Consider the following 14,760-nt stretch of genomic DNA (forward strand, 5'->3'; position numbering starts at 1 on the left):
TTTTTTTTCAAATAATTGTCGTGTGTTTTTGGTTTGCATGGTAGACGTAATAGTTTCTTAGCCGGACTTTTTTCAACAAGAAGCTTTAATAGCGGCTTAGGAAAACGTTTCAGACAATTGCAAAACAATGAGAAACAATCAACATTTTGTGAACAAAAGCAAATTATTTTGGAGCTTTTGCAATAGAAATTATGTAAAAGTAAAAAGCGAAGCAAGCAGCTGGTGGCTATGTGGTATAGTGCAAAAGTCGTAAGTTCATAGCCTGGCTGGTTTATTTCAAAGACTGTGTTAATCTTTTTGTCATTACGTTGCTCATCGATAAATTAATCGAAATTTTAATAAGAAATTGAAAGAACCGTATATCAATCGTATATCAACATCAACATATATCAATAAAGTCAGTAAATTGTTGAGTTTTGACGCTAGATTTGATGCTTTATTCAAAAACATAAACAGGGTATAGCGGCTGTAAATTCCCTTCACTCAGCTCTTTCATACCCTAAGCAACGTTATGACGTCAAAATCGAAATAAATTCGAAACAAGTTCAAACGAAAAACTAATTTATTATGGCGCAGGGGAAGTTACCACCTCGGTAACTTCCCCTAAGCCGAACAATTTTTACCACTGTATTTTGGTTGTGTCTTGAAGCTTTTAGTCGTTTGCTGGTCCTTTTCTGGTTGACTAAGTTGGAAAAACTTCCTCCTACGATTTTTTTAGGAATGCTGATAGTGGCTGTTTTGGTAATACCTGACCTGAAAAAAAAAACATTTGTAAAAATTAAACAAGAATACAGTTTTAACACACGTTGAATTAAGACCAGATCGTTATTCAACTATGGTTTCTTTAAATCTTTACTACAGCTACGGTCAATCCATGCCATGTGGGGAAATCTGGGTAGGTAATGTCGGTGTATACTTAATGTTTACATTCTGAACACAGGACCAGTAACAGTGTTTCAAAAACTGAAGTGACTATATCACCCACGCTTTACAATTTCTTCTGTGGATGCAGGCATTTGTATCACCTAGTGAATGAAACCGCAGTTTTGTATTTCAGTTATTTTGTCGAGATATTTCCTGTTTCGCGCTGTTTTAGCTTTTCTGTCGTTCAAAAAATACCGCATAAGTTCTCTGGAAGACGAGTCAGCCTTGCGAAAATGCGCTTTACTCAATCCATACACGTGACCCTTGAGGAACAAAAGCGGTCAAAAAGGCGCTTGAAATAACGCATGTTATTCAGTTATTTGGTTAGGCGTCAAGCAGCAAAATGTCATATTTTTCCTATACTTCTCCTAACAACGGGTAACCATGCCAACCAATCAATTAAATTTTTAACTTAATTTAGTCTTACTTTCACATAATGTATATATCCTCATCAATTATCTTCAGAAAAGACAATCCTCTGGGACATAGTTTTTTTCTAGGGGAATTGCCTTAAGTCTTAAACTCCTGAATTTCCGAGTTGTATGCCAGGCTTTTGAACACAGGATTTAGGTAAGTTCATGTAGTGTTGTAAGATAAAACATACTTTATAATCAAAAATTTGTTATTTTAATTGGTAAAATTTCAGGCGGGATTAACATGCCAAACTGGCCCAAAAAGCTCCTTTAATACTTGCGCTGTACATACAGACTTAAAAGAAAACGTATATCAACCGTATATTAATATCAACATATATCAACAAAGTCAGTAAACTGCTGAGTTCAAGTTTGTTGCTTTATTTGAATTTAAGTCGAAGGAATCACAAACGGGTCTGTGAAACCCCTTCACTCAACCCAGAACAACCTTTTGACGAATCCGACTCCGAAATAAGTTTAGATGAAAAACAAATTAAATAAACTATTAACTAGGATTGAGAAATATAACGACGGGGATTCCGATGACGAGCCGTAGATTAGTAACCATGCGGTATTTGCTAAGATTGAGGCTATGCAATATGAGTTCGATAACAGAGTAAAATTAAAACATATATTTTAGGCAGATTTCCACGATGCAAACTGGTTGCAAACTTTCAGGCGGAATACGCAGTTGCTCTTGCTTCGCTGAAATTCATCACATGCTTTCGATTTTTTGTGGAAATCAAAACTATAATTTTCTGAAAGAAGATTATTGCGCAGTAGCATTTGATTCTAAGTTTTAACGTCCACAATTTCTAAACGTCCACAATTTTTAAATGCCCACAATTTTTAAATGTCCACAGTACTTCAAATAAAGCAAACACAAAACAACAATTAAAATGTCCATTCCTGACTATTGTTTTCCAATACGCTGTTCTTTTTTAGCAATGGAAACGCAGATTTCTACAATAAAAGACAACAACACAATGCCCTAAAAGCAAAGTTGATCAACATCGATGTCTAAGAAATTGAATAAAAGAAATAACTGTCGGGTGAAAGCGACGCATTGCACGATCTGCACGTTCTGATTAGCCGAAAATTAAAAAATCATTTCAAATGTGGGAATTTGTTTGTGTTTGTATGCTTATTCCACTGCCTAAAAGATTACGTTCGTGGAAGCAACGGTACAGCTGTTAAAATGGCCGTATAGTTACGCTGGCTTAGATTGTTTGCTTTGACAGCATGTAAGATCCGCAAAAAACTGACTGATCGGCTATTTATAAGAGTCGGGGCTCGTGATTGATTAATTACGCGCTAGCAAAAAAACAAAAATCAATAAAAATTCTGCGGGGATTTTCGGAAATAAACCATTTTTAACAGAAAGAATGCGGATATTATTAATATAGAGGATACCTTATGTTGATTTATTTTATTAGTACAAAAAGTTGTATTCACAATTCACACAGCTAATCAACGCCAAAGATTTTAGTCTTTTAAGAGAATAAACAAATTACTCTTTTTTTGTCGGCAGCCCAAATAGATTATCAAGGAAGCTAAAAGTAAGTGTTATAATTCTCCTAAACAACAAACTTTGTACATCTGTGGTAAAAATGCTATTCATAGTGTTAAATTCTTTCTATTAATTCATTCCATTTTAGTAGAAAGTAAATAAATATATATAAAGCAATGCGCGTTAGGGTTAAAAATTATTTCGGTTATTTTTTTTATACAAACGTTGCAGTGTGGATATCCTACAGTTAAATAGCAAAGATAAAAAAGATAAGAAGCCTCGGGGCTTGAAGGCTACTGCTATTACCAACATAGTCAAACCAGAGTTTCAAAAAACTTCGAATATAGTATGGGCATTAAAAACCAAGGAATATAGGAGGTAATATTGAATATCTCGAAATCATAAAACTAAAATATATTATTTACAATTTTCTGGTATTTAGTTAGTCTAATAGCTATTATCAAAGTCAGTTTTTTAGTCTAGTAATACAAGCTAGAAAAAATTTCACAATGTTGATTGTCAGCAAAATGTAACCTAGATTAGCTAGTTAGCATTGCCCTCCTCGGTTTGATTTCACTAAACTAGCTAGGCAAAACCAGCTATGTCTCAGATCTAGCAACCAACAAGATTTCCAACACACAGCGTAAAGTTTTGCAGACGTTATGGCTATATTTGAAGAATGCAGTGTTTGTAGCAGACCATGCCAAAATCATGTTAAAACTGTATTTGTATTAGTTAAAATTAAAAACAAAGCATTCCTATTGGTTTTTTAAAAACTCGCAATTTTTAAGCCGCGGATGAATGGACAAGCAATCCGACGCTCCAGCCTTTGCGTAGTCTTCATCTACATACATCAGGCGATTTTAAAGATTCCGCCACACGTAGGAAATAAAGAATGAAAAACCCGATAAAATAACAAAGTTATAAGCTCGGCGTATAAGGGAATAAGTGAAGTGAGTTGAAAAGGAAAAACCCTAATAAAAATTAAAAATTTATTGTTTAATAAAAAGCGGAAGTTATGTATTAAATTTTTCAAAATAAAATGTCGCTTTAAAAATAGCCGTTTTAATGTTACTTAATCACCAGATTTCTCCTTTTTTGACACAGTAGAAATTTATGACTAAATTTAACCAGAGCATTGTCAGCAACGTTACCACGAGTCATTGGACAGAATAATTTGTGTTTTCTAATAGTTTTATCATTAAATCTAAAATCGCGTATTGTTGGGTTGTCCTTCCTTGCTTGCTGACCGTTGACGTCCATAATTATTCGCCTGACAAAATATTTCTTTTCTTGCGGAGTTGACAGTGATCTATTGATGTCGTCTTAACTCTACCATGATAAAAACATACTGACTTTTGCATTTTTAGTAAACTTTCCTGTGCGATTCTCAATTAACTGGAGCTTCAAAACATTGGAGAAACACATCGATCGATAAACAGATAAATCGATCGTCATTAGCCGCCAATAAAGACAGCATCTCTTATTCGAACATAATTTAGCTGTTCCGGCTGCTTCTGGGGGAACGAGTGAGAAATTTTTTGACTATTGAGCTCAAAACTGTGAAGTTCACTTAAAATCCATAACAAAGAATGACGATAACTTTATAGGATCGTACGACAATTTGGGAAGCTAATGTAAACTTGGAGGAAAGAATACGGAAGGAGAAACAACTCTTTTAATTCTATTGAAACACTGCGTGAGGTTCTAGCAGGTGTCTGTATAGAAACTTAATTTGAAATTTTGGCGGTTGTGTGACTAAATTATTCGTGAATAACAATTCGCAACTATGATTGGTTATAAAAACAATTAGATAATTTGACGATGAATTTGATAATATTATCAAAACAAGAAGCCATACTGAAATCGGTAAAATTTCTTTTGTTCTTATGTTAACATAATTAGCGAAGAAGCACATGCTCGACACTTTTGTAAACAAATAGAAAAAGTTTATATCTCGTTTTAAAACGACGTTCTGTTATAAGAAGTTATTTCTTTAGTTAGAATAAACATTAATCCAGCACACATTTTGTCGGCACTTGTCCGGCGCATATCTATCTATATTGTTTTTCATGATCAAAGTGGTATACTCAAGCCTGCAAAAATAGGTTAATATCATGGTTAAACGCTTATTTCCAAACGTATTGTTGAAGTTTTTAACAGCAATGTTTACCGACTTATATTAGGCACACTTTCCATACATCACTTGCCTGTAGCGTATTACTGTCAGATTTCAATAGAAAAAAGTTAGCCCCTATTAAAGGAGAATATGGAATTTGATCATTTTTTTGCGAAAAAGACTCGGTCGAGCACCTCACGCACTGATTCTTTTGAAATTAAAAACAATAGAAAATTCAATACATTTAAAGCGTACAGAAATGAAGTTGTTTCTCCTTCCGTATTCTTTCCTTCAAGATGTAAACAACAGTCCCGATCTTCGTAAAAAATATCTACAACGTTGTTTAATTTGAGAAACGTGTCTTGGTACCACATATATCAAGTGCAACGACCAGAACCAGAATTGGCGGGACGATTTCTTGCCGTTTTTATCAAATAAAGAGGATCTGAAACGAAGAGATTCATTGTTCTGTATGTGATGTTCGGGTTTAGGTATTCATCACTTGCCCAATGCACTCTGAATAACTTACGATTTATCTATCAAAAGTTGCACCAACCACTTTCACGTTACAACTCAGCTTACAAATTGAGACTGTTTCCCAAAATAAAGGGAACATTAGGCTGGGTGTGGCACCATTTGTAGTGAAATTTGCTAACCTGATTTTAAATAGATTAGCGATTTTACGTAACTGGAACATAAGAAAATGACTGACCAAATCATCAACTTTTTGCAGTGTTGCATAATTCAAAGTATTACCCAAGTCGATATAACCAATCAGTTCTCCGCTGTGCTTATCCCATACCAGATTTTCCTATATTTTCATTCCATCAAATTTTCTCTATCACTGAAGTCCTTTACTGAACGTTGAATTTCTTGGATTATCTGCTTGTTGGAGCCACGGTTCGGGCGAATGTAATTTTTACAATCGCACAATCGTCGACGACTGGGCAAACCACAAAGCCAGTGCCTGTTTTTTCATCATGCCTGATTTCATCATACATTACTGGTGACATCGATGCTAACGGAAGACATTAACATTGGATAATAACGAACACTATTTTTAGAAGTTGCTATGTATTTTTGGTGTTCGTCCTAAAAAGTTTAATAAATGGCGATAAGTTGAATTCGTCAGCATTGGACATTATTGATGCTAAAACAGAATTAAGTTTAGACTTTGTTGAAATTGATGCTGCTTCGTTTCGTAACTCTTGCGACTTTAATTCCTTATTTTCTGAATTTAATGTCTTATTTTTCCCACAATTAACTTGCATCGCCAACAAAATCGATTAGGTGCAGTAGAAAAAAATGGTGCATGTAGATTTGCTGAAGTGTTCAAAGTTGATTGCGACCTGTTTAGTGCTTTTGTGCCTTTTTGTTGTTGTGTTGAACACGATTAACAGATACTATCTCCATTATTCAATATCAATTCTTGGCAACGATATTAATTTGTCTGTTGTAGTGGTCCTTCATCCGAGAAAACTCAAACTTTCTTGAGATCACATGCATAGTGACATGAATAGAAGAAAACAGGAAAGAGTCAGTGATCCCCCCGGACAAAAGTTTTATGATTTAAATATTTTTAAGGTTTGATAATGTTATATTTTTTATTGATCGTCTGTACATTTTCTCTATGTATATATCATGATCATCAAGTATAATCCATGGATATACTTTCAAACTGTACACAATGACGGACCTTGGGTATGTAAAGGTAGTCGGATGGACGTACTTAATTTTTAACCAAAATTCCTATGTCAAAAAATTATATTGCTTAACACAAAAACCTTCTCGAGTTCTTTCGTCAAATACGTTGAGTTGAATTTATGTCGATATACACATTAGATACATACATGCATATATTATATATAGCTCACCGTTTAATCCCAAATGATATGGCGCAATACATAAGAAACTGCCTGATTATCCTTGACACTTGACATGATGTTTCATCAGGGGACACAAAGTTTAATTATTATTACCATAAGAATAGTACCATATACCCCTAATTAAATCTCGGCGCACTTAGAAGCACTTTCACTTTTGCTTGCATAGGGGGTAAATATGTCATCGTAAAAAGCATAATACAACCCACCCCCCCCCCCCCCCCCCCCCCCCCCACTGTATAGTAAATGGAGAATATGTCCTGTGAAAAACCTTGAATAACATGAACAAATATACTTACAAATATACTTCGTCGTACAATAATTTTTCGCAACAAAAAATAAAATAATAAACAACATATTTGCTCTTAAAGATTTATTATCAAAGTCATAAAACACCCAAAAAATAAAAATTTCAGAAAAAATGTGCAACTACCCTAATTAATTAATTATGACGACTTGTAAAGGGATGCCATGCCCAACGGTCAGTCATGAATTCTTGTAGCGCGGTGTTGTAAAAACATGTGCGGTGTTTTAAGGTAGAAAGTTTTTTCCGCTAAATCTTAGCTCTCAGGTAAGTTGGATAGGGGAAGTTATTGTGCCTAATCCTGTGAGTTTTCAAATGTCAAGCAACTTTAAAGTAAAATGAAGTGGCTGCTCCTTTTAAGTGAGTGATTTTAGCTTAAAAGAATGGTTTATTTCAAAAGACCTCCTAATGTCCTATTTTCTGGTTGATTTTGTTTATCGATGGAAACTGTTGCAAAATGTTTTCGCTACAATAGGTAAAAGCTGGTTTTCTAATGTTTGGCAGAGTGTTTTTTTAGCTAAAAGTATGTAAATAAAAAATGTGTAGAACTTTCTTATTTTTGCACTAGTAAAATAACAGATTCGATAATTTATGAAATTTTTATATCGTAGTTATAAAAAAATGTAATTTATATTTATAAAATAAATTTAATGTTGTTTTTTGCTGAGTTTCATTCTGTTTGTTCCTTTTACAAACGCTTTCGTAAAAGCAGTACTCCCATTTGGCTGGTCACCAGAAGTCTATCGAAATATGCTCTCCAGCGTGAAGATGGACATATGGTATACAAAATCTGTATTTCTTTTTTATAGAAACTCCTGGAGGATTATAAAGCGTGCGGAAAATTTTGACCTTATAAACGGGGTATATTTATCCACTTGAGCTTCTGATATAGTCAAAAGTTTAGACATTACTTGCAAATTAATCAATTTTTAATCCCAAAATCTGCCAATCCCAATTTTTTTTAAAAAAACTAGTTTGAATAAGATGTAAAATTTTTAGAACCACAACTGTTTTTTCCCGACAAAACTTCTTGAAATTTAATTGTTTGGTTCCGCAAAAGGCAGACAAAGCAAATGCAATAAAGTTAAACCACAAAAGTTTCTTCCCTTGATAAGCTGCATTTAACACAAGAAAGAGTAACCATCAAATAAACCATCAAACCAGGAGATCTGATGTAAAAAGGCTGGCTTAAATCACAAGTAAATGTACAACTGTGCCACACATTCAGGTAGAGCGCTTTACAGTCTGTCGTATACCGAGTGAAGTGCACACAGTGTTATAGCATTTTGAGTGTAATTTGTTTTTTAAAAAATAACTGTCCCACAACATTAATTGAAATAAAAGCAACGCTACACAAACTGTTATTACCCCTACAGAAAACAACTCGTCGTTACCCCGTCCAGCTAAAAAAAATGACTTATTGATTTTACTTTGCGGTATAAGTTTTCAAGACAGTAACCAAGGTGTAGTTAACTGCATTTAGTATCAAAAGAATTATTGTTTACGACGTTTGTTGTAGCCACAAAGTATTTATCCACTTTCGGAGGTAGCTAAAGAGCTAGCTAGAGAGCCACAACCTCAAAATAAATAATTAATAATATACCAAACTTTAAAAGAATAGGAAAAAATAAGGCTAGCTATAGCTGGTTGGCCTTAACAGGATGCTGCCTTAAAATCTACGTTTGTAGCCAAAATCTTAAATTTGGTTTGTTTAAGATATTTTCATTGTAAAAACATACAGAAAATGAATATTTCTATATAAGAAGTATTTAGAAAAGATAAAGGTCAAAAGGAGACTTTTTGAGACCTTATTCTTCGGTTTCTGCTGTGATTCCGAAAATCAAGCTGCGGGGAACCAAAACAAAATCCGTAAAAATCAGGTTTTGCCAGGATTTTCCCAAAAAAAGCAGTTTCTACCAAAACAAAGACGTTCTTACAAAAAGATGTCGTAATTAAATAATTTATGGTCCCAGGGAAAAAGTACTTAAACATTTTTGTCCACAGGTCAACAGCATTGACCCTAGGCTTTAATTTTTTTTATTAAAGGTTAGCACCCACTTTAAAACAACTTAATTTGAAAACACTCATACAACATTAGTATCTAAGCCATGTATCTCTTTTTGCCTGGTTTACATTTATAAGAGAGGACTAAGATGAAACAAACAAGTTTAAAAAAGTTACTTCCATGACAGTCCAATCGCCATCTTGAATAAGATAATAAGCGTGAATTGGCAAACTTCAAAGTAATTTTGACGTCATTACGTTGCTTGCCGGCAAAATGTTCAAAATTTTAATAGTGAACTCTGAGGGAAATTTTTCGTAAATACCATTTCAGCAAAATTCGGAGTTTTCACCTTGGCATCCTTCGTCTTCTAACAAAACTTTGCTTGATACACTTTTGAAAACATAGTATTTATTCCGTCATCTGCTAACTTTATTTACTGAAAAATTTAGACAATTTATCCCGATTGGGGAAGCTATGATTGTTGACTTCCAGGGGATAGTTAACCAAACCAAGAAGCTTCATATTTTCATTACATAGCCATCTTTAAGCCATTTAAAAAAACTGATCAATTAAGTAAATCGTCTCTTTGTTTACTAAGTCAGTAAATTGAAATAGACACTGGAACCTCCATAATGACTTTGTATATTCTCATGCAAGTTAAGCCATATGGCAGCCAAATAGTTGTTCACAGAAGTAGTATTGTTGACATTGAAAAAAAGAAAGTACAAATGAATAATCAGTACGGATGCAACTCTAGACTCTCTCATAACGTGGCGCATATTTTCTAAATTTAAGTGAAAAACCTTTTCCGTGTTTTATTTTCATGAAGTTATTCTCTAAATTATATTGTTGTACATCCAGAGGATTTTATTCATCACAAAATGAGCGTTTTAGAATATAAAGTCAGAAAAAACAGCTTAAATCGAACAGAAATGTTTAAAATAAGGACAAAATATGTACAGTGGTTAGTCACCAAGCGACAAAGTTTGAAACAAAATATACACAAAAAACATAAATGCTTTAGTTCGTTAAAATAACAGACAACTTTGCTCTTTTTTCGGTTGCTTAAAGCATCGAAAAACGAAAAGGAAGTCAATGCAATTTTTTTTCGCCAAAACAGATTTACAGCAAATTTTACTTATTTGACCATTCTCCAAATTATGCTCACGCCAACAATGTGATTACAGTAAATAAAATGTTCCTGCTAAGGCTTTTTAAATGGTATCTATTTGAAGGTTTGGTGTTTCTCATTTAATTCCCCCCACTGTGTTAGGCATGTGTGTATGCATGTGTGTATGTATGCATGCATGACTATGATTGAATGAATGAATGAATAAAAATACAATTTTCTTAATTATCTTCCAAACTATGGTGCATGATGGCGTTTTACAACCGTCAAAACTTGTTGCGTAGAAGATATTGTTGGTTGTTTCATTTGACAACCAACGTCTTAATAGTTACGAATGAAAAACGTGTAATTGATTGAACTCATACTTACAAGACTGTGACCTTGAAAGCAAAACAATTTATTTTCGTTGCAGTAAAGTGTAATTAACAATAAATGGCCCTTGTAGTGAGTATATGCAGAAGGAATAGACGAGTGATTCCGCTAAAAATAATAGAAATACATCTATCTTGTCGTGAAATTTAAAGATTTCACAAATGGTCTTCACCTCTGTCCTCAAGCAAACTTGAGGACAGCCAAACACCTTTTGGTACGACGTTACGTCCGTTGCCATGGTGACTTATCCTTTATTATGCTCCATTGTGGGGTTGTATAGTCCCAAAAAACCTTGCATGGATAAGGTTAAAGCTGTTAACACGGTTTCCGTTGTCTCTTTCATAATACATTAGGAAAGAATATTTTCGGACGGAAACACTTTCGAATTTTCTTTGGCCGTAAATTTTTACGTCTGATATTTATGTCTGCCGAAAGTTATACCGTCCGAAAATTTTGTTTTATTTAATTTGTTTAAAAAAGGACTAGTGTATAGAAACTATCTATAGGGTAATCAGAAAATCAATTAAAACTGCGGTTTTTAAACGTTTGACAAAGCTGGCATTAACGAGGCTCCATCTATAATCCTGAAGACTCTTCTTAGATCTTGGTTAAATATATGTACAATATAAATTTCACTCGTCTATTCCTTCTGCATATACTCACTACAAGGGCCATTTATTGTTAATTACACTTTACTGCAACGAAAATAAATTGTTTTGCTTTCAAGATCACAGTCTTGTAAGTATGAGTTCAATCAATTACACGTTTTTCATTCGTAACTATTAAGACGTTGGTTGTCAAATGAAACAACCAACAATATCTTCTACGCAACAAGTTTTGACGGTTGTAAAACGCCATCATGCACCATAGTTTGGAAGATAATTAAGAAAATTGTATTTTTATTCATTCATTCATTCAATCATAGTCATGCATGCATGCATGCATGCATGCATGCATGCATACATACATACATACATGTTGGCGTGAGCATAATTTGGCGAATGGTCAAATAAGTAAAATTTGCTGTAAATCTGTTTTGGCGAATAAAAATTGCATTGACTTCCCTTTCGTTTTTCGATGCTTTAAGCAACCGAAAAAAGAGCAAAGTTGTCTGTTATTTTAATGAACTAAAGCATTTATGTTTTTTGTGTACATTTTGTTTCAAACTTTGTCGCTTGGTGACTAACCACTGTACATATTTTGTCCTTATTTTAAACATTTCTGTTCGATTTAAGCTGTTTTTTCTGACTTTATATTCTGAAACGCTCATTTTGTGATGAATAAAATCCTCTGGATGTACAACAATATAATTTAGAGAATAACTTCATGAAAATAAAACACGGAAAAGATATTTCACTTAAATTTAGAAAATACGCGCCACGTTATGAGAGAGTCTAGAGTTGCATCCGTACTGATTATTCATTTGACGATTTACTTAATTGATCAGTTTTTTTAAATGGCTTAAAGATGGCTATGTAATGAAAATATGAAGCTTCTTGGTTTGGTTAACTTTCCCCTGGAAGTCAACAATCATAGCTTCCCCAATCGGGATAAATTGTCTAAATTTTTCAGTAAATAAAGTTAGCAGATGACGGAATAAATACTATATTTTCAAAAGTGTATCAAGCAAAGTTTTGTTAGAAGACGAAGGTTGCCAAGGTGAAAACTCCGAATTTTGCTGAAATGGTATTTACGAAAAATTTCCCTCAGAGTTCACTATTAAAATTTTGAACATTTTGCCGGCAAGCAACGTAATGACGTCAAAATTACTTTGAAGTTTGCCAATTCACGCTTATTATCTTATTCAAGATGGCGGTTGGACTGTCATGGAAGTAACTTTTTTAAACTTGTTTAATCCATCTTAGTCCTCTCTTATAAATGTAAACCAGGCAAAAAGAGATACATGGCTTAGATACTAATGTTGCATGAGTGTTTTCAAATTAAGTTGTTTTGAAGTGGGTGCTAACCTTTAATAAAAAAAATTAAAGCCTATGGTCAATGCTGTTGACCTGTGGACAAAAATGTTTAAGTACTTTTTCTCTGGGCCATAAATTATTTAATTACGACATCTTTTTGTAAGATCGTCTTTGTTTTGGTAGAAACTGCTTTTTTAAAAGCTAATTAACCTTTTCTTAAAAGTTTTAAATTTCGATACGACTACAGGTATCTAACCTTCATTATCAGATGTTGCTAATTCATTATTCTTTCGTAACTTGTTTTGATGAACACTGGTCCCTTTTTCTTGATTAATCATTCAGCCTTTGTAAGGCTGTAACGCATGTACCAAGTTGCTAATAAACAAATCAAACTGGTGGGAGATGTTACTTTATCTATACTAAAAAGAAGGTAAAATTTTAGCTATATAGAGGTGATAAATAGAATTATTCTTTACAGTGAACATTCATACACACACATTAATACACGTAAGCACATCGAAAGTTATGTCTTGACGTACCACAAACCATTGCGCATCTGTTGATTTATGTAAACGCGATGTACCGCAATACATTGCGCATCTTTTGATTTATGGAAATGCAATGTATCTCAATACATTGCGGATCTATTTATTTCTGGAAACGCCATGTACCACAATACATTGCGGATCTGTTGATTTATGGAAAGGCAATGTACAACAATACATTTTGCATCTATTTATTTTTGGAAACGCCATGTACCACAATGCATTGCGCATCTGTTGATTTATTTACAATTTACTTGATAGTAGATGATGCAAATTTGAATCTAAATTTGAGAGTATAACTGATGTGGATAATCAAGATTGTTATCACGGTTGCATCTAAATACTTAAATAAATTAAATACTTAATACTCAAATTATTTTTAAATATTGGGACGTTAGTGACTTAATAATTAAAATTTTTCGGTAATTCGTGGAAGATTCAAAAATTAATTATGCATCGATACAGCATATAACATTGAAGACACGAGCACTTCAATTAGCTGAAATACCAAAATATTTATTCATAAAAAAGGAAAATTTTAAATATAAATTACAGTGCTATTTCATAGAGGGTTTTCTTTCTTTTTTCCAATTTCAATCTGCTTTATGTTGTCTGCAAGATCAATAAATATTCAAAGATTTGATATATAAAGTTTTTTTTCTGCGCCACTATTATAAAAAATCGAAAAAGAAAATATAAGCTACAATCCGGCCATTGAAACATGTTCTTTTGCATGCAAAAACGTGATGTTTAATACGTATAAAGTTCCAAATTGAAATGCAACATACTATGCAAATATCAGAATTCAAATATCTCCTTTAATTTACCATAGAAGAAAATATAAATCCCTTAATAAATAATTTGGGACATTTTCAGCTTATTTTTATTTTTATTTTTTTTTTTTTTTGGGGGGGGGGGGGGGGGGAATCACATTGTGTCGTCGTAGAAGCACAGGTTTAAAGACTCATCCGAAAAAGTCGAAATCAAGTGGCTGAATTATAGTACATCATAAAAGATTGTTTTATTCACAGCATTGTGTAAAAAATAAATTACCTTAAAAAGCAAGAAATAGGCATGGGGGCTGATTTGTGGTTTTCTTTCAAAAGCTACCATACTTTCCTAAACCCAAAAAAGGATTAGCAAATAAAAAAACAAACTAAAGCAGTTCTAAAAATTCTAATTTGACGCTTGAATAAAAACAAACTACTTGAGTGCCAAACCTTACAAAAACATCTGCACTTTATACATCATTTTCAACTTATAAGCTCCATTAAAGTAAAAATTGAAAATATCAGTAAATTGTAACCTGGTGGTTGCTAAAGAATCTACCTGTAGCTAAAGCAGGCTTTCTAAACAAAATCCTGAGAATATTTACTCCTTGGCATTTAATTAAAAAATTTTGAATACATTTAGTATTTAGCATGTTTATTTCACCTCCATGACCCATACTTACTTTTATAGTTAAATTTCTTGTTTGCAACAAAATGAAAACGAAAATACTTTCTTGGTGCTAAACCTTTAAATATAATACACTGCTTAAAAAATCTATAGTGGTATCATGCAAATATAATGCAATTTTTCTTCTCATATACTAATTACAGATTTAATTACAAAACATTGTTAAGAACGTGCTTCCTAGA

The sequence above is a fragment of the Hydractinia symbiolongicarpus genome, chromosome 7 (genome assembly GCF_029227915.1).
Source record: "Hydractinia symbiolongicarpus strain clone_291-10 chromosome 7, HSymV2.1, whole genome shotgun sequence".
NCBI lineage: Eukaryota > Metazoa > Cnidaria > Hydrozoa > Anthoathecata > Hydractiniidae > Hydractinia > Hydractinia symbiolongicarpus.